A 26441-nucleotide genomic window follows, 5' to 3' on the forward strand; every position below is an offset into this window, starting at 1 on the left:
GGATTGTATTTATCATCATTAGTCATTTAGGTCAACATTGGATCATTCAGAGATCCTCACTGAACTTCTGGAGAGAGTTTGCTGCACTGAAAGTAAAGGGGCTGAATAATTTTGCACGCCCAATTTTTCAGTTTTTGATTTGTTAAAAAAGTTTGAAATACCCAATAACTGTCGTTCCACTTCATGATTGTGTCCCACTTGTTGTTGATTCTTCACAAAAAAATACAGTTTTATATCTTTATGTTTGAAGCCTGAAATGTGGCAAAAGGTCGCAAAGTTCAAGGGGGCCGAATACTTTCGCAAGGCACTGTAAGACTCTTCTAGCCCCTTGTTATGAATGGTATCTGTTGCTTTTATACGTCTTACTACTCGAAAGTCGTCTTTATTCTCCCTCAAAAAACTCCCGTGGCTTATTCTTCAATTTGCATGTTTAGTTTCTAAATGTCTGTGCAAAAGCAAAGGTTTCCCGTGAGAGAGTAACGGTTAATGTGATTGGGATGTTAATTATTTGACTAGGCTACCTGTATTTGTAATTGTGTAGTTATTTCGCTGAACACTAGATGGTTTAATTTTATTTTTGGCAGTGAAACAAGGCTACTGAGGCGAGAGAAAAAAAACTCACCCAAATGTATAACCCGTTGGAATTTTTTTAATAAAAAAAGAATAATATATTTAAATATTTTTTAAATGTGAATCACGTTTTTATTTGGCGCACCCCCGAAATACACCCTCCTTTTTCTCAAGAGTGAAATAGTTATATAGTTAACCTACTTGTCACTACTTTTCCCATAATCCTTAATCTTTCGGGCAGAAGATAAAAGGAGTGTTTTCATACTGCTCAGCTTGTCCAAACAAGAATCTCACGCTTTGTGCTATGCTATCATTTCGGGGAATCCTGTGAACGACACATGTCCTTTTGCTGCTGCCTGTAGGAGAATAAAATGTGAAAAGTGTGGACGTACAGACAGGCTCAGAGAGTATGTTTATCTATGTCATCGGTGGATGACCGTGAATGGGCCTGTTTTTGTTTCCATGGCAGCTGGGGCCCCGATGCTGGCCCTGGAAGTGGCGCAAACACAAACCACACTGAACATGTTGTGCTTCAACTGCACTGCAACTCAAAGGGAGGCGGAGGTTGCCCGAGACAAACTCCCTGGGTGGTCTGTCCGGTGAATGTTTATGATCTAAACCAACCTAATCCAACTGGCTTGTTTAAGGGAATCGAGAATGATTTACAAGAGCTGCTAAAGCCAGGAATAGGAAATCTGAGGAAATCACGGCAGCCTTATGGATCAGGCAGGGCTTTTGCTCTATCTCTTTATTCTTATTATGGCCCTAAAAGACTTCTTTACATCAATGCCTTTGATTGCCAAAATGGTCAAGCTTTGATTGTCATGATCTAGGGCTCAGTGGATTTGCAATGGGTTATGAAGTTATGAAGTTTTGCACCTGCATTTCCATGGTTTCGCATCTATCAAATTACCCACAGAAAGAGGAACGACAAATCTTATTAGCGGCTAGGTTTTTTCTTTCTTTCTGAAAATACAATGATGTGTTGAGTCTGTGCAGAGTTTGAATTTGATCGGTAAAAACCACAACGTTAGTTCTAATCCTCCCTCTTAAGTTGCACATTCTAACATAGTAGATCAAACAATTGGAAATTAGATATTAAATCATTAGCCTAAATGTCTAAGAATCATTGCCCTCTGGCCAGGGTTACTACTGGATATTAATAATATAAAAAATACATCTGATATTTTCAAAGCACTGACATTTGTTTCGGAGGTATAGCAAAGGCAGAAAATAGTATGGTCTCATAATACCTCTTATAAACGTTTGTTTACCCTTTTAAGACACTGCCTTGGTCTGTACTTTGTGCCGCACTACTAAGAGCACATTTTCTGCTACTTATATTATTATGAGATTTCAATTGGACCTCACAGTTGCCTCTTCACGTTTTGGGGCCAGCAATGTGGAATGTCATGCGAATGTTGTGAAAAAGAAAAAGGGATAATCTCACAGTGTCGGTCGGTGCTTTGGGTTTACTTTTATGATAGCCTTAGTTTTAGCCAGAACCCCTTTTCGTGACAAGAGTAATGCCATCTGTATGTAGAAAACACCTTGTAAAGGGGTTGATGGTGAGGACCAGGATAATGTAAAGAAACCATTTGTAGTAGAAGCATGTCATGTGAGCCAGATTTGAATAATGAAGATCTTTGGTCCATGGCTTTTATTCCATCTCAGATGAATACATGCTGCCATATTCTACATCAATCAACCATTGTGAGTGACAGGATCATCAGGGCAAATACAAACATTGTACTTGGATGTTATGCATGGCTCTTCTCTATTTTTTCAATCATACTTGAAAGTTTTGGATGAAACAAGTTGAAAGTGAAAGTTCACCCAAAGTTACATGTTGGGTTCCATACCCTGTAGGCAGTCTATGGACAAGGTATGACAGGAATACATGCTTTGGTTTTGTTTACCTGTCCACTGTTTCAAATGCTAACTTCTTAGCATTTGTGGCACAAATCCAATGGAAGTCAATGGTACCAATATAAGCATTTTCACGAGTCATGTCCAAATCATCTATAAATAACTTAATTGAGTTACACAATCAGTTTTTCGATCCTTTAGGTCAGATGATTTAGACATGAAGCATGAAAATGCTTATATAATGTAGGTACCATTGACTTGCATTGGATTTGTGCCACAAATTCTCAAATGTTGCCATTTTAAATAGTGGCCAGGTAAACAAAAACAAATAATGTATTCTTGTCATATCTTCTCCATAAACTGTTTACAGGTAAAGGAAACCAATATGTAATTTTATAACTTGGATGACTATCCCTTTAACCTTCCCCTTTTCTTTCTGATAGGCTACCATGCGGTGATTTCAAATTCATTTTTAAAGGAGAACGAATGATTTCTGCCTTCCATATAATACAAATAAAATGTGTGTGTTTAGTTGGTTATAAAAATGTTAGTACTGTACAACTAATATTTATTTGTGATCATTAAGTAGGATTTCATTGGCAAAGTGTCAGTGGACCAGTTATGTACCTTTGTATTGAGGAGGTAAAATACTACACTCCCTGCCAGTTGACAAACTTCGATCCCATCATTAACACATGATCATCCTGGTGGTCTAACTGCTGTTTTTCACCACAGTAAACATTCGTGTGACTAAGCAGCACTATGTCAAGGTGACCAGAAGGAGTTTAAAATGCATTCTCATAGCTGTGTCAGTAAACATTTACACAGTTTTCCTCTTTCCCTTCCCTCTCTTCAGAGTGAACTGCGATAGCTTGTCTTGTTATTTCAATGCTTCCACTACAGGCAGCTACCAATGAAGCTCATCTCCAGTCCAGAGAAAACAAAGCCACGCCACATTCCCAGAGTTAAATTTGCTGTTACATCGGAGGTCTGAGAATTGGGGTCTGGGCTCTGTCTGGAGGAGCTGGGTGGCTGGTAATCTGCACTGGTGGGGGCCTCAGCCCAGCCTGGAAATTGCTGGTGTGAGTCCTTAGGAATCTCCCTGTAAAGACACACAAAGTACATTTTCAGCTTTCCTTTCCTACATTATTTTATGATAAAATCATTATAATAAACATCATGAAAGCATTTTTAAACGTCAACGTTTTCAAATGAGCATGTCAACCAAATAGCAAATTAACATGGTGATAGCTTAAATAAAAAATATGTGATAAGGATAAAATGCAAAACAGCAGACATGAAAAAGCCAAAAGTTATTTAATTCTCACAAAAAAATAAACAACAAACATATTGATGATGATACTGATAGTGTTGGTTTTGTTGAATGTTTAAATCCTGATATGTTTCATTCTGACCAATGTCTAGTATGAACAAAATATCTGATTTTAGATCTAGTTTTCTCCCTGACCGATTTTTTGATGATGATGGTTATGATATGGATTTTGTTGTTTTTGTTGACTGTGTAAATCCTGAATTGTTTCATTCTGACCAATGACTGAGGGAACAAAAATATCCGTTTTTAGATATAGTTTTCTCCCGGACCGATTTCATCAACGGTAGGAAGTGTCATCATACAAGTTAGCATGGTGCTAGTCAGTTTATCGAACTGTATCTAATACTATTTTATTGTTTCACAAAAAGTTATTACCACGTATTTGTGAAGGTCTGCACATATTATATATAATAAGCTCATGAAATTGTTAATCTCGGTTGAGACTGTGGAACATTGCAGGAGAGCGTACTATTGGTTCGCTTGTTAGCGAACACTTGTGACAGCACAGCGCTGTCATATTGGGGACAAGTATATTGCTGCTGAATAAACCTGTTGACGTTCTCCAAAAGGTAGGTCACGTGATTTGCTTTATCTACTACTGGGAGTCAACCTGACAATTGGTATTACTTCTTGCAAGTACTTAATCCGTTTGTTAGCGATTGAATTGTTGGCTAGTAAGGTAGCTAACATTAGCTAACTGAACATGTTTGTGTGGGTCGCGTTTTTGGGATAATGTAGGCACTTACTGTATGACATCAGCAAGAGAGCAAGCACAATCATGTTGATGTGGTCATATAAATTGGACCGCTGGTGTGTGTATGTATAACAGAAGATGGAGCTGCAGGCGGTATTGATGGCTGCTGGTGGTGGTTCTCGTATGATGGACCTGACCTACAGCACCCGCAAACCTCTGCTACCTGTAGGGAACAAGCCCCTCATCTGGTACCCCCTCAACCTGCTGGAGAGAGTGGGGTTTGAAGGTAATATTCTCTACATTTATGGCTCAATCCAATCAAACCCACTTTGGTGTATTACTTTTTTTCATGTTCAAATAAAATCCCAGAATCATGGTGTTGGATACTACAACTACCAAGTGGACTCCCTCTGGTAGATGCTTCCTGTTTGTAAGAGGTGTGTGTGTGTGTACCTCTTACAGGCTGCAATGACACTTTCAAGGTAACACAAAGGAGCTAAATACTTCAACAAGGTAAAAGATATTCACATTTCTGTGTGACCTGAATGCAACAGATACCACTTCTCCATGTTATTTAAGACTGTATGGGTAACACCGCCAGTGCCACCTCACCTCATCCCACATGACAGAGCAGCCCAGCATGGGAATGCAGTGTGACCCAATAACATCCCCACTCATGCCATATGTCAGTGTTCCCCAACTGGCGGCCCGGGGCTGAATTTGGCCCACATGTGGTTTTATTTGACCCCCTAAGTTTTCTGAGCAAGAAAAAAACAGATTTTAATTTTGGAAATCTCTTCCCAAGTATTCCAACGCATAATAAAGACACGTGATCGTATACAAATGTGAGCAAGGTTTGAAAGGATTGTTTTAGTCAAATATTATAACTGGGCTTCTTGCTGTCATTTTGCAGTCTACAAATTATTTGTAATTATGTTCCGGCCCCCCGACCACCCGCTCAATACAAATCGTCCTGCTGCTAAATCTAGTTGATGATCCCTCCCATATTTGTTGATGCATGAACCAATGGCGCAATAAAGGTCACTTAGGGACTGTGAATAAAAAAGTACTGCTCTAGTGCTGTCAGTGGCAAAGCCATTATTTCTAAAAGGATGTATACCACCTTTACAACACCTTGGCCTCCTACTCCTATGTGTGTTTCTTAGTATTTGTTTCAGAATATAATGAGTTGGCCTTATAGCCTAGCTAACATGTTTTTTGGAATACATGAGTCTAGCTAAGAAACTTGCAGTTAAGACAAAGCGAATGCATGGGTAGACCTATTTACAGTGTTTATAGGTCCCGGCAGTGGAGTCAGTTTTCTGCCAGGCCTCTATGTAGCTCAGACAGTCAGGCTGCATTTGGGTAATGATAAGTCAGAGGTAATTATTGGGGGATAAATGACTAAGATTGTTATAGAGAGCACATTTTTCTCCTTCAATCATGTGGGCCAGGGCTTGATTTTGGACTCCTCACGGCCTAGTTGTAATAGCCACCACTGTGGTCTGGGAAAGCTGTTCTTGGCCACCTCTTTGCTTCAGTAAAATGCACATGAGGGCCCTCCACTGGAGTGTCAGTCTTGTGGAAGGTGTGGTGTGTCTGGTTAGGAGTGAGTGAATTTTGGGGGATTTAAAAAAATTATTTATTGTTGAGTTCCTCATTATCCTTAGTGTTGAAGTAGCCTAAGGTAATTTCCATGTAAAAGGAGCCATGAGCACCGACGTGAAGTTCACAGGAGCATGTCAAATTGGGTGTCAGATGAAAGCTTAGAGTCTATATTTTTGAGAAATTAAATTATATGTACATTTTCAACCATTTTCCATCCGAAAAATTTGGAATAAGCAAAGGCTTTGATTTCTTGTCAAAATATAGAAAATATATAGAAAACATCTACCATAAAAAGTCTTAGAAGGTAAGACCCCTGCCAACTAATATCAACACTTTTATGTTTAGTTTAGGATCATTTTTTCTGCCTTCTGTATGTTTAAAAAACACTGCCTTGTGCTTTGAAATTTCATTACCAAAAACCCACATCATTCAGATATTTTCTAATTTCTCTTCCTCATGAGGAGGTAGGATAATGACATTTCACAGAAGTAACAAGTAAATGTAGACCTATCAGTTACTGTTTTTATTGATATCAGTCGAGTACAGTACAGTACACAGTAGAGCACACTAGAGTTGAGTACACTGTACTGTTCTGTGTTGTACTCTACTGAGCTCTCCTGTGCAAATAATACCCAAATATTCAAAGGAGAATATTGTATATTTCTACCTTGTGTGTACCTATTTAGGATACATCACCATGAAGAGAATGACATTCATATCCATAATTATGTATTTCTGTGTAGTATAGATCAGGGAACTATGAGGAAATTCCTTTACCACAATTCTGTTACCTGATATAATTCAATAACCAAAATAGTTTTCAAACTCAATGTGTCATGCCATAGCTGACACCATTCTTTCTACAGACATCTTGAATCTTAATTCGGAGCAGGTATTTAAGAATTTGGGGGAAATGTGTTCATATAAAACTGAGAGAGGTTTTACATCTGCATCTGCACAGTTCTTTCAGTAAATGTGTTAGTAAAATGTTCAGTGTAAATTGTCAAAGTAGGCCTTGTGCATAGAATTGTATGGTTTGTTAAACTTTGTTTGGCATACATTTTAAGTAAAAAATCTGATTCTTCCTTAACCATGGAATTGCCCCTATAGCGGGATTGCCTGTTAAAGCAAGGTTTTATCATACACATTAGGGGAATTTCAACATAAAAAAAGTTCAGGTTCTCTAATTAGTGCATAGAAGTAGGCGATATGGGGTTTTCAAATGGAGATACTGTAGTGAAGGTTAACATACAATTCCAAAATTGTGTAGCTGGTCCACACTCAAGGTTTATCTTTAGTATTTATTTCATTCAGCGGTTGGTAGATATACAAACGTTTCGGCCTAAACCTTCGTCAGTGTCATTAGCGTCTCTGCTGAAGGTGTGCTTCTTTACTGTGGGTTCGTTAAGGGTAACGACTGACAGGTGCACTCACATGACAATAATGCATCTAAAAAAACGTTTTATAATAACGCATTGGAAAAACATTGGGCTATGTAATACACCTATTTCCTTCAATATTGTCACCTCTAGCCCAAATCTTTTCTATACCAATAGACTGCAAGTCATCAGTTATATGGCCCGCTTCCATAACATGTCTGGAAACAGGACAGGCGACATCACAGCACCAATGTAACATTTGTTTTTGCAGGCAAACATTAGCAAATAAACTACATGTGTAGTGTTGCAGGTTATACAGGAGTTTATATTATATTTACGATTGGAGATGGGACACATTAAAAAAGGGTTGGTGATTGGGTTTACAGTGCCTTCAAAAACTATTCATACCCATTGACTTATTCCACATTTTGTTGTGTTACAGCCTTTTTTTCTCACCATTCTACACACGATACCCCATAATGACTGTAAAAACATAAAAATGTATTGAAAATGAAATATCTAATTTACATACAGTTAGAAATCGGAAGTTTACATACACTAAGTTGACTGTGCCTTTTAAACAGTTTGGAAAATTCCAGAAAATGGTGTCATGTCTGTAGAAGCTTCTGATAGGCTAATTGACATAATTTGAGTCAATTGGAGGTGTGTCCTGTGGATGTATTTCAAGGACAACTTTCAAACTCAGTGTCATGGGAAAATCCAAAGAAATCAGCCAAGACCTCAGGAAAAAAAATGTAGACCTCCACAATAGAGGTCGACCGATTAATCGGAATGGCCGATTAATTGGGGCCGATTTCAAGTTTTCATAACAATTGGAAATCAGTATTTTTGGACACCGATTTGGCCGATTTAATTAAAATAATAAATAAACACTGTACACCTTTTATTTAATCTTTATTTAACTTGGCTAGTCAGTTAAGAACGCATTCTTATTTTCAATGACGGCCTAGGAACGGTGGGGCAGGGGCAGAACGACAGATGTTTACCTTGTCAGCTCAAGGATTCAATCTTGCAACCTTACAGTTAACTAGTCCAACGCTCTAACCACCTGCCTCTCATTGCACTCCACGAGGAGCCTGCCTGTTACGTGAATGCAGTAAGCCAAGGTAAGTTGCTAGCTAGCATTAAACTTATCTTGTAAAAAAACAATCAATCAATCATAATCACTAGTTAACTACACATGGTTGATGATATTACTAGTTTATCTAGCGTGTCCTGCGTTGCATATAATCGATGCGGTGCGTATCGTTGCTCCAATGTGTACCTAACCATGAAAGTCAATGCCTTTCTTAAAATCAATACACAGAAGTATAGATTTTTAAACCTGCATATTTAGCTAAAAGAAATCCAGGTTAGCAGGCAATATTAACCAGGTGAAATTGCGTCACTTCTTTTGCGTTAATTGCACGCAGAGTCAGTGTATATGCAACAGTTTGGGCCGCCTAATTTGCCAGAATTTTACGTAATTATGACATAACATTGAAGGCTGTGCAATGTAACAGGAATATTTAGACTTATGGATGCCACCCGTTAGATAAAATACGGAACGGTTCCGTATTTCACTGAAAGAATAAACATCTTGTTTTCGAGATGATAGTTTCCGGATTCGACCATATTAATGACCCAAGGCTCGTATTTCTGTGTGTTATCATGTTATAACTATGTCTATGATTTGATAGAGCAGTCTGACTAAGCGATGGTAGGCACCAGCAGGCTCATAAGCATTCACTCAAACAGCACTTTCGTGCGTTTGCCTGCAGCTGTTTATGACTTCAAGTCTATCAACTCCCGAGATTAGGCTGGTGTAACCGATGTGAAATGGTTAGCTAGTTAGCGGGGTGCGCGCTAATAGCGTTTCAAATGTCACTCGCTCTGAGACTTGGAGTGGTTGTTCCCCTTGCTCTGCATGAGTAACACTGCTTTGAGGGTGGCTGTTGTCGATGTGTTCCTGGTTTGAGCCCAGGTAGGAGCGAGGAGAGGGACGGAAGCTATACGGTTACACTGGCAATACTAAAGTGCCTATAAGAACATTCAATAGTCAAAGGTTGATGAAATACAAATGGTATAGAAGGAAATAGTCCTATAATTCCTATAATAACTACAACCTAAAACTTCTTACCTGGGAATATTGAAGACTCATGTTAAAAGGAACCACCAGCTTTCATATGTTCTCATGTTCTGAGCAAGGAACTTAAACGTTAGCTTTCTTACATGGCACATATTGCACTTTTACTTTCTTCTCCAACACTTTGTTTTTGCATTATTGAAACCAAATTGAACATGTTTCATTATTTAATTGAGGCTAAATTGATTTTATTCATGTATTATATTAAGTTAAAATAAGTGTTCATTCAGTGTTGTTGTAATTGTCATTATTACAAATACATTTTTTTTAAATCGGTATCGGCGTTGAAAAATGATAATCGGTTGACCTCTACTCCACAAGTCTGGTTCATCCTTGGGAGCAATTTCCAAACGCCTGAAGGTACCACGTTCATCTGTACAAACAACAGTACGCAAGTATAAACACCATGGGACCACGCAGCCATCATAGCGCTCAGGAAAGAGACGCGTTCTGTCTCCTAGAGAATGTACTTTGGTGCGAAAAGTGCAAATCAATCCCAGAACAACAGCAAATTACCTTGTGAAGATGCTGGAGGAAACAGGTACAAAAGTATCTATATCAACAGTAAAACGAGACTTATATCGACATAACCTCAAAGGCCGTTCAGCAGGGAAGAAGCCACTGCTCCAAAACTGCCATAAAAATAGCCAGACTACGGTTTGCAACTGCGCATGGGGACAAAGAAAGTACTTTTTGGAGAAATGTCCTCTGGTCTGATGAAACAAAAATAGAACTGTTTGGCAATATTGACCATCGTTATGTTTGGAGGAAAAAGGGGGAGGCTTGCAAGCCGAAGTACACCATCCCAACCGTGAAGCACGGGGGTGGCAGCATCATGTGGGGTTGCTTTGCTGCAAGAGGGACTGATGCACTTCACAAAATAGATGGCATCATGAGACAAGAAAATTGTGACTATATTGAAACAACATCTCAAGACATCAGTCGAGAAGTTAAAGCTTGGTTGCAAATGGGTCTTCCAAATGGACAATGACCCGAAGTGTACTTCCAAAGTTGTGGCAAAATGGCTTAAGGACAACAAAGTCAATATATTGGAGTGGCCGTCACAACGCCCAGACCTCAAACCTCAAACAAACGAAAAATTGTGAGCAGAACTGAAAAAGCGTGTGTGAACAAGGAGGCCTACAAACCTAACTCAGTTACACCAGCTCTGTCCGGAGGAATAGGCCAAAATTCTTCCAACTTATTGTGGAAGGCTACCAGAAATGTTTGACCCAAGTTAAACAATTTAAAGGCAATGCTAACAAATACTAATTGAGAGAACGTAAACTTCTGACCCACTGGGAATGTGAGGAAATAAATAAAAGCTCAAATAAATCATTCTCTCTGTTATTATTCTGATTTCACATTCTTAAAATAAAGTGGTGTTCCTAACTGACCTATGACATGGAATTCTTACTAGGATGGAATGTCAGGAGTTGTGAAAAACTGAGTTTAAATGTATTTGGCTAAGGTGCATGTAAACTTCTGACTACAACAGTAATTATTCACACCCCTGAGTCAATACTTTTTAGAAGCACCTTTAGCAACGATTACAGAGTCTTTCTCGTTAAGTCTCTAAGAGCGTTCCACACCTGGATTGTGCAACATTTACCCTCTATTCTTTAAGATATTCTTCAAGCTCTGTCAAATTAGTTTTTGATCATTGCTAGACAATCATTGTCATGTCTTTCCATTGCTTTTCAAGTAGATTTAAGTTAACAAAAACTGTAACTCGGCCGCCCAGGAACATTCACTGTCTCGGTAAGCACCTCAAGTGTAGGTTTGGCATTTTAGGTTAGGTCATGCTGAAAGGTGAATTTGTCTTCCAGTGTCTGGCGGAAAGCAGATTGATCTAGGTTTTCCTCTAGGATTTTGCCTGTGCTTAGCTCTATTCCTTTTCCTTTTTTTGTCCTGAAAAACTCCCCAGCCCTTAACAATTACAAGCATAACCATAACATGAAGCAGCCACCACTATGCTTGAAAATATGGATTGGGGTACTCCGTAATGTGTTGTATTGGATTAGCCCGAAACAACACTTTTTTTATATTCAGGACATAAAATTAATTGCTTTGCAACAAGTTTTGCTGTATTACTTTAGTGCCTTGTGGCAAACACAATGCATGTTTGGGGACATTTTTATTCTGTACAGGTTTCCTTCTTTTTACTCTGTCAATTAGGTTACTATTCTGGAGTAACTACAATGTTGTTGATCCATCAGTCTTCTATCACAGCCATTAAACTCTAACTGTTTGTGACTTGTTAAGCACATTTTTGCTACTGAACTTATTTACGCTTGCCATAACAAACGGGTTGAATACTAATTGACTCAAGACATTTCAGCTTTTCTTTTAAACATTTTTTTTCTTCTAAGAGATGGGTTATTGTGTGTAAGTCCGTGACAATTTTTTTTATTTTAATAAATTTTAAATTCAGGCTGTAGCACAACAAAATGTGGAAAAAGTCAAGTGGTGTGAATACTTTCTGAAGGCACTGTAGTTGATTTGGGTATGTAGCACGAAAATGCATACTATCCCATCTGAAAGTCAGAGCCCTCCCAGTCCCTATAGTAACTTCATGTGTGGCAGTATTTACTGTGAGCAGCCAACTAGCAAAGCAAAGCCCTGCAATTAGCTTTTACAAGGCTAAATACAGCATCAGTAAGCAAACTACTTTGGAAGGAACATTTCTGCAGTCAAGACAACCCTTACAATGTTTTCGATGTGTAAAGAAGCAAGTATTACTTTTGAAGTGTTTTGAATGATTTTCTTTTATGCACATATTCAAGTAATATATTCTGCCATCTGTCCCATACAGTGGGGCAAAAAGTATTTAGTCAGCCACCAATTGTGCAAGTTCTCCCACTTAAAAAGATGAGAGGCCTGTAATTTTCATCATAGGTACACTTTAACTATGACAGACAAAATGAGAAAATAAAATCCAGAAAATCACATTGTAGGATTTTTAATTAATTAATTTTTAAATTATGGTGGAAAATAAGTATTTGGTCACCTACAAACAAGCAAGATTTCTGGCTCTCACAGACCTGTAACTTGCCCCACTGTATGAGTGACTGGGTTTAGTATTCCTAAACATCTTTGTTGGTCCTCGATAGAGGTAATTGTGATCACAACCAAAGAGGTGCAGAAGATGATCAGCACAGACCCCAACACGAAGCTGGATGTGAAGATGAAGTTAGACATAGTGTGTATCCAGGAGGATGCTGACATGGGCACCGCAGACGCCCTCAGACACATTCAACAGAAAATCAAGGTGGGTCACAGACTCAGACAGTTGATCTCATAAAGTGCATCTCAAATGGCACCCTATTCCCTATGTAGTGCACTCCTTTTGACAAGGGCCATGCCATTTTTGACACATACACAGACAGTTGACCTCATAGCCAGATTGGCTGCTCTCTCTGCCCATGCATTGACTGGATCTAATGTGGGAGCTCCTGGGGGTTAAATCCTAACCTTTAGTTATGGGTGTATTACTAGGAAGTTGACGTAAATCATCCAATGAAGTCAATGGGAGATTTTCCCCAAAAATAATGTGGAGTTGAATAAACTGATTTCAGGTTGAGATTTGATATTCAGCAGTAAATACTGTTTAATGTATCTTCCCTATTGTGAACTGGAGATGTTAATGTGCTTAATGTTATTTTGAATGTTATATATCTATCAATATACTGTACAGGCCTATCAATGCAGACCACATGAGTGTACTGTATGTCCAAGACAACATGGTCTCATAGTAGAGCACCTTGTTGATAAGGTGGAATCAATTATTAATTGCTTTGGTATTTAGGGGGCACAGAGTCGGCTGATAATGGCTGATCATTTGAAAGAATGAGAAAATGGGAGAAAATGCCTGGACAAATGTTCTCAGAGTGTGTCAGTGTGTGTAGGGCTGTAGCTGGTGAAGGTGGTTCAGCCAGTGAGGGAGCGAGGGTACTACTAGCCCCAGAATGAGCCTATAGAAGACAGGCGCCCCATGTTTCACTTGGACACGGTATGGAAAGACTGAGGACAGCGAGGCTATTAAAGCAGGAGATCCTGTGTGCCGCTGGGTGACCACTGACCCGTGCGTTCCTGGTCCCGGCTAAGCGAAGGGCCTCATTTCACCTGCTGCAAACCTGCCTCCCCCACTCCCTCCCTACAGCCGTTCCCCTCTCTCCCCCTCCCCTTGCTGTTCTTCAAACAGATGATGTCAGAAGCAGCCCGGTGCTGTCCAACGCACGGAGCGGATCACTGAAATCCACCCTGGTCTGTAGCATTCTGGAGCCAAGACAAGGAGACATGTTGAGGGGTCTGGGATCGCTGGGATACAGAGGGGAGGGATGTGGACTGTTGACTGGATGGCCTATCTTTCTATATTTTGTTGTTGTCCAAATTAGATCATATTCAATGTTTTTTTGTTATGGTTTTATGCACATTGATTTATTCTAGTAAGGAGTAAGTAAACCAGAGATGTTGTATTGTAACTGTATAAAGTATTAAGACAAGTTCAGACTCATAAGCCCCTATTCAGACTCTGTTTGCATTAAACTTACAGTAAAGCCACATTACAAAAACACAGACGTATCCATTGACTGTCTGCGGGCAAACAGAACCAAGCGGGCTCAGCTGGCCTCCAGGGAGAGAAGAGGGCTGGCTCCAGCATGCTCCCTCCCTCAGTGCCTCCACATGCTTTTCTACCTAATCCAGGACAGTCACGTAGATTAAAGGCATTGAATTGCACAGTCCCCCAGCACACAAACTGACCCTGAGGTGATGAGAGAGGAAACCCGGCAATGGGGCTCCAAATCCCCGCATAGGAATCACTCTGTTGTCTCTCCCCTCCCAGACCATCCCATCAACACGAACACACTGCACCTGGGGAATGATGGGTGTATCTGACTAAATACTGTAAATTCCGTTTGCCTAAAGTCACATATTGAGAAAAAGATTAGCACAAGGACTTTTGTGTTCAGTGATTAAGCATTAAGCCACATTGACGTCTGTGATTTGGGCAGTATGTATGACACAGAGCAGGCTTCTCATGTGAGTGGGGACACAGGAGACATGGTTGAATGAGAGCTGGAGGTCAGGAGTTCTTGCTATTCCCTCATATATACACACACACACACACACACACACACACAGAGCTTTTGGTAGAGCTCCCCCCTCTGTCATAAGTGCATACAATAAAATAGACTACTCTTGAATAAGGCTAAAACAACTTTGAACCAGTCTATATTTTTCTGATATTTCATTTTTGGGCAAGTGTTGGTGATGAGGTATGAATAAGAATGATTAGAAAGTAATTGTATTGTAATGCAATTGTAACTATTGTGGGATATTATTAGCCTTAATTACGGGACAAAATGCATATTGAAAAAGACGTCCCTCCGCATTATTATTCATGCACACATAACCTAAACTGTTAAATCGAGATCAGTTGTCACTGGAATGTCTCAACTGTAAATGCCAAGTTGAGAGTGCTCAGCAGAGACTTGGCCTCATGAAACCAGAGGTGTCTGGCTGATTGATTAGTCCGCTCAATGAGCATGCGTGCGTGTTGTGTGTGCGTGCTCCGTGTATGTGCTCAATGTGTGTGTTTTTGCGTGCCGTTTGTGTCCGTCTATGGACTGTGTAGAGACAGCAGGAATCGAGCGGGCAGGCACTCCTGACAGATAGATAGATAGAGAGAGCACACCCTCTCTCCTCTCTACAGTGCTGCGTGCAGGGTGGTCTCACCTGGCTGAGAGTGGAGGGAGCCTGGGAGGGGGAACAGGGCCTTGGGGCAGCCAGGCAGAACCAGCCAGGGGAGGCAGGCAGTGTGGGTGGCCCTGACCTAACCACCAGAGATCAGGCCTGCTGAAAGGCCACAAACCCTGTCAGATAATCCTCCAGCTGACACCATTCCAGTGTCACAATTTACGTCCCAAATGGCACCCTACTCACTATCTAGCGCACCACTGTTGACTAGGGCCCATAGGGCTCAGGTCAAACGTAGTGCACTATATAGGGAATAGGGTGCCATTTGGGACAGCCACAGAGATGCCTACTGACTGTCTGACAGCCCTCAGTCCGCCTCCGACCCACCATCCGACCGCCCGACCGGACAGCGTGTGGGGCGACAGACAGACTGCTCCCTATTGACCGGCAGTAACAAAGGGCTTTTTGCCACTTTTAGTGGTTGGTTAACTTGGGATTCAGAAATAGAAATGAGTGCTGTGTGTTTAACCATTAGGAGCTGTCTAGCAAATCAGTTTACTCTGATATTGTGACTTCACCTAATGGGGTTTATCCCAGCTGTTGACAGTATACAACATTGTACAGCCAGATGTATTAGATGCATATGTAGTTATGTGACCTGACCTGAATATAGAAAGTGTAGCCTATTTCTATTTTCATGGTGGTAATCTAATTTATGCCTCAAAGAGACACTCAACAGGATATATTTCAAGCAAACGTTACTTTGTCACGATTTAAAAGATTTACAGTGCTTCAAAGTCTTTCTTGACAATATATGTTGAAACCAAACCCTCACCCCCACACATGTCTGTTCTAACAATTAAAACCGGTCTGAAAACCTTAATGTTGGGATTAACAATAGGAGAAGATGCTCCGGTCGTCTCTCTCCAGTAGCACAGAGACAGACAGTGGGATTGGGGCCCCTGGCTCTGGCCTGGTTGTTATCTGTTGACCATGTGTGCTGTGGACTGTGGAGCAGAGCAGAGCCTCACAGAGCCTGACTGCTGAGCTGCGTGCCCCGTGTGCAGAACGTCACGGCAGGGCCTCTCCCCAGGCCTCCCCAATGAGGCATACAGCCTTTAAAGAGCTAGGCATGCTTTAACAGGCCTCACTCCTCACTTGCCTTCCCTGTTTATTTATCCACAGGCCCAAGATGGCCAGAGCAGATGGGAACCAGACATCTCAAACAGAAACAATGGCAAATGCAGTGCAAGATTTATCGCTGGATTCCCCTGTGCCCCTTGCTACACTACGCTAGGCTGCCTGGGAGTTAGGAGAGCACAATGTTTATCAAGGAGGTTCACCCTCCTTTAACGCTCCTTCTCGCTCTCTCTTTCTCTCTCTCCACTCTCCCTCCCTCCATCTCTCTCCACTCTCCTCTCTCTCTCCCTCCACCTCTCTCTCTCCACTTTGCCCACCCCTCTTTTGAACCCATTTTCATTGTGACTGTCGTTAAGAAAAACATGGCCAAACTTTTCATGCACTAAGGACTTTTTGAGCATCGTTGGCTCATATGTTCATGCATATATGCACGTCGTTTGAGATGAATGTCACAGCTCGAAGAAGCTCGGGTGTTTTGAGCATAACATAAAGCTGGGGGGAATAAAGTGTATTTCAAGGCTGGAGTGCGTGATAACTTGTTGAGCATTGGCTAGGGACAGCTAAATGTATTTTCAATTTCATTTGAAGGGTGTTCCTCCTATTAGGCAGAATATTGTCACAGACTCTGATGTAAAAGGGTCCTGGGCATGCTGTAGAAAAAGTTTTAAGAGGATATTGTCCTAGGTCATCACTGTCTTTCTTTCCTTTTAGAGATAAATTAATTGTAACTTGTATGCCCTTTTGACTAGTGCCAGCTGTGATATTCTCCTATCCAAGTCATGAACTGCTATGTGTTCTGAGTTCTCTGTTGTATCTGTGATCCAATACAACTGTTTAGTGGGGCCTGACTGTCTTGAGTGAAAACCCATCCTCCTCTTCTCAAGCCACTAACTGTCTTAACATTAGTGTTGTTTAGGCTTGGGCGATTAAACGGTATATTTCAAAATACCGGCGGTATGATTTTCAATACCGTAATTTTGTAAAAATATATTATAAATAAATGACATCCAGCTCAGCGCTCCAGCTATGCATTTGATTTGCTAACACGATGCTTATGAATCTCTGTGGTCCTCCTCCATGTCTCCCTCCAGATGGACATCTTGGTGGTGAGCTGTGACCTGATAACGGACGCTGCTCTCCACGAGGTGGTTGACCTGTTCTGGGCTCACAATGCCACCCTCTCAATGCTGATGACCAAAGCCCATGAGTTCACGGAGACTGTCCCCGGACAGAAGGGCAAGAAAAAAACGGGTACACAAGATTCACAAAATTACACAACTGCCAGTATTACACCAGGTCTGCACAAAAAAGTGACACACCGCACTACCTTGTCATATAATCTGGCAGTTTTATGGATGACTTTTGAAGTTGCATTTCCCCAAATAAGGCTATTCCTCGGATAACTTCATTTGACGGAACGGGGAAGAGGCTCCTCTTTATGGCCAACGAGGCCGACCTGGACGAAGGTCTAGTCATCAGGAAGTCCATCATGAGAAAGTGAGTATTACTTGAGCGGCACAACCAATGGTTAACATTGGTTATTACTCAAATGCATTGCTCAGAGCCATAATGTAGACTCCATAGGCTATATCGCATATGGCTCTGATACTGCTCATTATCTACCAGGTGATGTATTTACTCTAATGAGATGTTATTGGATGCCTTGTAGGATTTTCATTCAAATCTTGTTGTTGCTGTGTTGAATCAAGTACTTTTCACACGATGAATGACGTTTCAGAACATTTTCAAATAATGCGACCTGGAACTGGGAAGCACAACAACTAACACCTCTCTGGTTTAGCAATTCAGGGATACATATTTTATAGCTACTCCTGTTCTGACTGCTAGCTTGCTATTTTTCTCCCAATCCTTATCAAGCCACCAGGGTGGGTGGGTGTGTGTGTGTGTGTGTGTGTGTGTGTGTGTGTGTGTGTGTGTGTGTGTGTGTGTGTGTGTGTGTGTGTGTGTGTGTGTGTGTGTGTGTGTGTGTGTGTGTGTGTGTGTGTGTGTGTGTGTGTGTGTGTGTGTGGAGCACACGAGCTAAGGCGTGGGAGTGGAGGAGTGTTGGAAGGAACAATGCAAACTTGCTCAGCTCTGACCCTTCATTTGTGTGGGATTGCTAATAAAAACACAGCACTCCCCAGTCTTGACTGTCATGAGACTTGCCAATTACTCCAGCTATACAGGGATTTGCTCCTGCTTTGGCTGTGTTCTGCTGTTTTTCCACGGCAGGCCCCCTGTTCCAGCTGAGCGCATGCTGTGGCCCTTTTTCTTTTCTTTCACTTGTTCTCTCTCTTTTTCCAACATCCATTTAGATGTGTTTTTTCAAGAGGCTTTAGCGTTGAGGTGTGTGTGTGTGCTTGCTTGCATTTGGCTGTTCCTAAGCCTTATAGTTAAGGTCTTATTCCATCACCACCCTAAGTCTTAAAAGATTTCAAGCAGAATTAATGTTTGTTCAAATGCCAAAGGTGTAGCCTAAATCCTACATGTATCCCTGGCCAGATGGATAAAATGACATATTGATGTAAAATACTTGTAGATATACTGCCCACCATGAAATACATCTTGGGATTAGGCTGTTTAGAGCTGATGGAACACCATAGCCATTATTTTTTTTAAATAAATTGCTTATCTCAATAATCATCAAATACTGGTGCAAACTAGTGTGCGCAAAACGTATCATGAACCCCTTTTTAGCATTATGTTGCGTCCCCAGTGTGGCATGTGTGTATGATGTCTGGGCTGCAATAGGAAGGCTGTGAAAGCTGTCAGCACCCTACCAGGTCCTGGACTGCGGCCCTGGGCCCGGATTCACACAGCATCTCAGAGTAGTGATATAGGATCACTTTTACCTTCTAGATCGTAATAAGTTTACGTGGACAGGTGGGGACTTCCTAGATCAGAACTCCTACTCTGAACCTATACTATTGATACGGCCCCTGGTCCTAGATCAGCACTCCTACTCTGACACTATACTATAGATATGGCCCCAGATCCTAGATGGGCACTTCTTTTTTTAATTTTCTTTTTAAAATAAAAAAAATACCCTTTCGTGGTCTCTAATTGTTTAGTAGCTACTATCTTGTCTCATCGCTACAACTCCTGTATGGACTTGGGAGAGACAAATGTTGAAAGTCATGCGTCCTCCGATACACAACTTCTTAACACAGCGCGCATCCGGTGTGTCCAATGTGTCGGAGGAAACACCGTGCACCTGGCAACCTTGGTTAGCGCGCACTGCGCCCGGCCCGCCACAGGAGTCGCTGGTGCGCGATGAGACAAGGATATCCCTACCGGCCTAACCCTCCCTAACCCGGACGACGCTAGGCCAATTGTTTGTCGCCTCACGGACCTCCCGGTCGCGGCCGGTTACGACAGAGCCCGGGCGCAAACCCAGAGTCTCTGGTGGCACAGCTGGCGCTGCAGTACAGCGCCCTTAACCACTGCGCCACCCGGGAGGCCCTCTAGATGGGCACTTCTACTCTGATACTATAGATGCGACCCCTGATCCTAGATCAGTACTTCTACTCTGACACTAAAGATACGGTCTCTGGTCCTAGATCAGCACTCCTACTCTGAGACACTGTAAATATGGACTCTGGTCTTAAGCTTTGGTTCTGGGGTGTAGGTCTGGCTCTGGGTTGTGGTCTGTGCTTGGGGTTCTGGTATTGGGCTGTGGACTCAGGTCCTGGGCTCTTGGCTGGGCTGTGGGAGCTGGTCTGTTGGGAGCTCGTAAATACTTCAGGGAGCCAGAGCCACTGTAAATCCTGCCCAATAAGAGAGGGGCCGCAGCACCTGCAAGCACGCTTCCCTGCAAAAGGAAATCAGCCACACACACACACACTACTGTGGAGATACACACACACACACACACACACACGCAAGCATGTATGTACATACTAGAGCTGGGACGATAAACCAAAAATTATCGACACCGACCATTTCAATCAATTATAATTCCTTTTCTGATATTGTTCATTACGATAAGTAACCTATTCTAGAGAAATGTCAAGTTTGAAGTGAAATAAGTTTGCTAATATGGGTGATTGTGCTGTGCAGTCAAAAAGGTGATTTTCCTGTGATTTATATATACAATGCTTTCGGAAGTATTTAGACCCCTTGTCTATTTCCACATTTTGTTATGTTACAGCCTTATTATGAAATGTATTCAATCGTTTATTTCCCCTCATCAATCTATACACAATACCCCATAATGACAAAGTAAAAACTGTTTTTTAGGAATGTTTGCAAATGTACAAAAAAAAAACGGAAATATCACATTTACATAAGTATTCAGACCCTTTACTCAGTACTTTGTTGAACCACTTTGGCAGCGATTATAGCCTCGAGTCTTCTTGGGTATGACACTACAAACTTTGTACACCTGTATTTGGGGAGTTTTTCCCATTCTTCTCTGCAGATCCTCTCAAGCGCGGTCAGGTTGGATGGGGAGCGTCGCTGCAAAGCTATTTTCAGGTCTTTCCAGAGATGTTCAATTGGATTCAAGTCTGGGCTCTGGCTGGGCCACTCAAGGACATTCAGAGACTTGTCCCGAAGCATAGGGTTGTTTTCCTGTTGGAAGGTGAACCTTCGCCGCCAGTCTGAGGTCCTGAGCGCTCTGGAGCAGGTTTTCATCAAGGATCTCTCGTACTTTGCTTCATTCATCATTCCCTCGATCCTGACTAATCTCCCAGTCCCTGCCACTGAAAAACATCTTTACAGCATGATGCTGCCACCACCATGCATCATTGTAGGGATGGTGCCAGGTTTCTTCCAGATGTGATGCTTGGCATTCAGGCCAAAGAGTTCGATTTCGGTTTCATCAGACCAGAGAATCTTGTTTCTCATGGTCTGAGAGTCTTTAGGTGCCTTTTGGCAAACTCCAAGCGTGCTGTCATGTGCCTTTTACTGAGGAGTGGCTTCCGTCTGGCCACTCTACCATAAAGTCCTGATTGGTGGAGTGCTGCAGAGATGGTTGTCATTCTGGATAGTTTTCCCATCTCCACAGAGGAACTCTGGAGCTCTGTCAGAGTGACCATCGGGTTCTTGGTCACCTCCCTGACCAAGGCCCTTTTCCCAGGATTGCTCAGTTTGGCCGGGCGGCCAGCTTTAGACTGCGTCTTTGTGGTTCCATACGTCTTCCATTTAAGAATGGAGGCCACAGGGATCTTGGGGAACTTCAATGCTGCAGAAATGTTTTGGTACCCTTCCCCAGATCTGTGCCTCGACACAATCCTGTCTCGGAGCTCTACGGACAATTCCTTCCACCTCACTGTTTGTCAACTGTGTGGCCTTTATATAGATAGGTGTGTGCCTTTCCAAATGATGTCCAATCAATTTAATTTACCACAGGTGGACTCCAATCATGTTGTAGAAACATCTCAAGATGATTAATGGAAACAGGATGCACCTGAGCTCAATTTCGAGTCTCAAAGCAAATGGTCTGAATACTTATTTACATAAGGTATTTCTGATTTAATTTTGTAATACATTTGTCAATTCATAAAAAACTGTTTTCGCTTTGTCATTGTCTGGTATTGTGTGTTGATTTAATGAGGTAAAAAAAGAGTATCCATTTTAGAATGAGGCTATAATGTAACAAAATGTGGAAAAAAGTCAACGGGTCTGAATACTTTCCAAATGCACTGTATTTCCACACTAGTTGGAATAATAGTGTGAAATTGTGAACATGATTTTCATGCCCTTTTTAGTGTAAGAGCTGTTTGAAAAGACCACCTGAAATCTCAGCCTGTTTTGGTGGGATGGAGTTTTTTGGTCTGCATCACCAGACGGTAAATTAGTTAATAGACCAGTAAGAAAGAGTTCCAAACCTCTCTGCTAATAAGTTAGTTTTCCCTTCCCCACTCAGACCACTCCTAGAAAGTAAGGTACTTAATTGTTACCCAACAATTATTTGATATTGAGATAAAAAAAACGGCACATTGGACCTTTATTGGGACAATTGATGGCTACAACCATCAAATTAGTAGTTTAAAGGTTAATGAAATGAAAACTGTTGTGCACGTTGTTATAAACGTATCGTTCTATTTATCATTAACACAAATTCAGGCCATTTTGTCGAAATATGATTATTGTCCATATCGCCCAGCTCTAGTAAATAAAAACACACACATGTATAGACACACACCAGGATGTTACATGCTGAAATACTTGTGTATATTGGAAACATTTGAACATCAAGGCCTACCCAAGACGTAAATTGTATCCACACATAAACAGGCACAAACATGCACAACTTCAAAAATCTTGTATAGGACTACAAATTTATTAGCATTTTCTAAACATTTGAAACCTACCCAAGTTGAGCTTTAAAAGAGAAGTTGTCAATGAGCACTAGACCACTTATTGAGAGACTGAGGTGTAGTGAGCTTTATGATATCTCAAAGCTGCCGGCTAGCCTAACTCTTATTAAGCTAACCCAAGTATCAACACTTTGTCGCTTATTTCAGCCTAAGATGTCAAAAGTCTGTTTTGACTCCGTTTCCCCCATTAACCCTCTTTTTCCTGAGAGTAGGAAGTTTGAACACGGTGTTAGACGTCTGAAAGCTGTTTGTCTAAGCTGTCTCCAGAGTCTTTACTTGTCTGCCGTTGTATTTATACAGACATGGGCCGGGTGACATATGGAATGGGAACGCTGGGCTGCTGTCCTGTCCTGTGGTACTGCTAACCTGGGACCTTTGATATCAATGCATGAGTTATGCGAATGGGCAAGTTACAAACGCTGATCTTGTGTTAGGATCTTAAGTTAGTATCCAGCCCTTAAATATAACGATCTCTTCAGTTATCTTACCGGTATTTGTTTTTTTTTGCAGTCCTCAAACTGCATGTTCTTGACCCCTGTCCTAGATTACCACCACGTTTTTCCCATGCTAGTTGTCTGAGTGGTGACACCTATCACTACCCATTTCCACATGTGAGCTGAAATGGAAGCTGAAAACCTTCTACACATGTGATATGAGTTGGCCCCTGAATTGATTTGACAGTGTGAAGGCTCCTGCAGATTCCTCTCGCATACAATGTTGCTCCACTTTCCACTGTAAACTCAGCAGAGGTGAAGTCATAGTCTTCATACAGTATGTACTACCATACAGGGGCGTAGCTTCAGCCGGTGCGGTTACACCAGGACCCGCGACTGTCTTTAACCTAGGGTATGATAAATGAACCCACTAATGGTTTCAACAACAAAATGTTTTTTGCCACTACATAAGTCAGCATGATATTTTAGTGTATTGATGACAATAAATCAAATTAATTTGCGAAATAAATCATATTGTTCGATAGTTTCAAAACCATCTTAAGGTAATGAAATGCATTCTGGGATTCATTGTGCAAATAAGCAACAGTTGAGCTAGCTATCAAGAGATAACGGACTAAAAAAAGAAAGTCGAGAATAGAAGATTACCGATTTAAAAATCAGCAATTTATCAACACAAAAGTGGAGTCCAAAAGAGGAAGGCCAAAAATGAGAAAGCAAAGGAGGTACAGTATCACAATTTGTTTAATTCGATTATTTTTTCAAGTGCAGTTCATGTGCAGCCATTGCTAGCACAAGCAATGTAGCAGGACCAGAAGAGGATGTAGGTTTATCATCGCCACAGCAGCAGCTTTTAGCGGGTCAAGTGAGCCAAGGCCAAGCTCTTCCATTGTGCCAGAGAAGCAACTTTGACAGAGGATACAGGCTGTCAGGTATCATCGGATATGACCCTGAGCACAAGCCAGGCCGGACAAGCTATCCCCGGGCCGGGCGGGGAGGAAGAAGAGCAGGGCGAGGCTAGAATCCTGGCGGCTGAGGAAACAGGTGGAAGTGGGACAGACAACCTTTTTACCTATTCAACTGATGGGGCATTATGCAACAAATGTGGATGCAAAAGTTAAACTGCACGTTATTGCATTAGGCTCGTGTAAGCCTACTGGCCCATTCCCAAGAGATGACAAAAGGCGGTCTTTTTCCGTGTCGTATTACACCACTACAACCAAGGCTGGAATCAAATGACCACGTACATGGCTATGTTATTCGGCCACGCTAGACTGCGCATATTGTGAGCCTTGCTGGCTTTTATGAGAACGGAGTGCCCCTTCTCTGACGCGTGGGTGAATGGGGTGAGAGATTGGCACCATCTAACATCCAAAATGGCATGTCGTGAGACATGTCAGATTCACATGGGTGCCTGTTTGGTATATGAGCAATGGAAGCTCAATGGCACTATTGACGCAGAAATGGAGAGAGGCGTGCGTAACGCAGCAAATCTCTGCCGACAGGTGTTGGAGCGTGGGAAGTGTGACATTCAGGGAGGGGTGCAGGAAGCCTCACTTGTTTTATTTTTTCTATTATTATGAACGCAACACCGGATGTATCCAAAGTTGACCAGTTAGGCCAAGTTTATCGCTATGTGAAAGTGATAAGGGATGCAAATAATGTCGCCACAGATCTGACCATCAGAGTCGTTTTTGGGATTTCTGGACACTGCTGACACATCAGCAGCTGAGCTTCAACATAAAATCCTGGGCAGCATAGAGGATAATGGGCTGGATATTTCAAAATGTCGAGCTGCTAACAAGAGCGGGGTCTATTCGGGTGTGCAGGCCAGAATATCCGAAAAAGAGCCGCTTGCTGTTTGTGCACAATGCACATAATCTTAACCTGGCTCTCAACGACTCAAAAATGTGCCATAGATTAAACAGTTTTATGATACGGTTATACACCTTCTGGCATAGCGTAAAGAGATGGTCAATGTTGAGTGGTATATTTGATTTTGAACCAGAAAAAGAAAATGTAACTCTAAAACAACTGTGTCCCACCCGCTGGTCATCTAGATATGAGTCCCTTGCCGCCCTGAGATACAGATATCTCGCTAGCGACCCACCTCGACAACATCTGGTGAAATTGCAGTTCGCCAAATTCAAAATACAGAAATAGTCATAATAAACATTCATAAAAAATACAAGTGTTAGACATCTTTAAGATGAACTTCTTGTTAATCCAGCCGCTTTGTCAGATTTCAAAAATGCATACCATGCGATTATCTGAGGACAGCGCCCCGCTTACAAAAGCATACAAACATTTTACAACCAAGTAAAGGAATTATAAGTCAGAAATAGCAATAAAATGAATCACTTACCTTTGAAGATCTTTATATGGTTGCAGTCACAAGAGTCCCAGCTACACAATAGATGTTCGTTATGTTCAATAAAGTCCCTGTTTATATCCCAAAACCTCTGTTTTGTTGGCACTTTTTGTTAAGTAATCCACTGGCTCAAAGGCAGTCAAAACATGTAGACGAATACATCCTAATAGTATCGGTAAAGTTCGTGGAAACATGTCAAACGATGTTTATAATTAATCCTCAGGTTGTCAATTGTCTAAATAATCGATAAAATTTCAACCAGATAGCGTATTCTATAGAAAGGAAAAACAACGAAGGGCGCACACTCTGTCATGCGCGCAAACCAGCTCTGCATTCTTCCTCAGTCCACTGACAGAAAGGTCTCATTCTTCTTCATTTTTCAGAAAACAAGCCTGAAACAATTTCTAAAGACTGTTGACATCTAGTGGAAGCCATAGGAACTGCAATCTTGGTCCTAACCCATTAGATACTCTATAGGCATTCAATTGAAAATACCCACATCAAAAAAATCCCACTTCCTGGATGGATTTTCCTTAGGTTTTCGCATGCCATACCAGTTCTGTTGTACACACAGACATTTAGAGTGTTTTCTTTCCAAATCTACCATTTATATGCATATCCTCACATCTGGGCCTGAGTAACAGGCAGTTTACTTTGGGCACGCTTCTCATCCAGTCGAAATACTGCCCCCAAGCCATAAGAAGTTTTAAGTGCCAAGAAGGACGAGAGGGAGGATGCCGCATTTAGTCGTTCTGCAGACTAAGGTTTTAGAAAATGTGAACGTCATCTCCAAAATGCTACAGGCCAAAGACGCAGACCTGCACAGAGCGGTTAGCCTACTCAAGGACATGATAGA

General features: G+C 41.5%; 1 pseudogene; it reads left to right on the forward strand.

The window, feature by feature from the left end:
- Window positions 1-4051: 4051 nt before the first annotated feature.
- Window positions 4052-26441, forward strand: part of LOC139387103 (translation initiation factor eIF2B subunit gamma-like) — a 34885-nt pseudogene continuing 12495 nt past the window's right edge.

Source organism: Oncorhynchus clarkii, chromosome 28 (assembly GCF_045791955.1).
Source record: "Oncorhynchus clarkii lewisi isolate Uvic-CL-2024 chromosome 28, UVic_Ocla_1.0, whole genome shotgun sequence".
Lineage (NCBI taxonomy): Eukaryota > Metazoa > Chordata > Actinopteri > Salmoniformes > Salmonidae > Oncorhynchus > Oncorhynchus clarkii.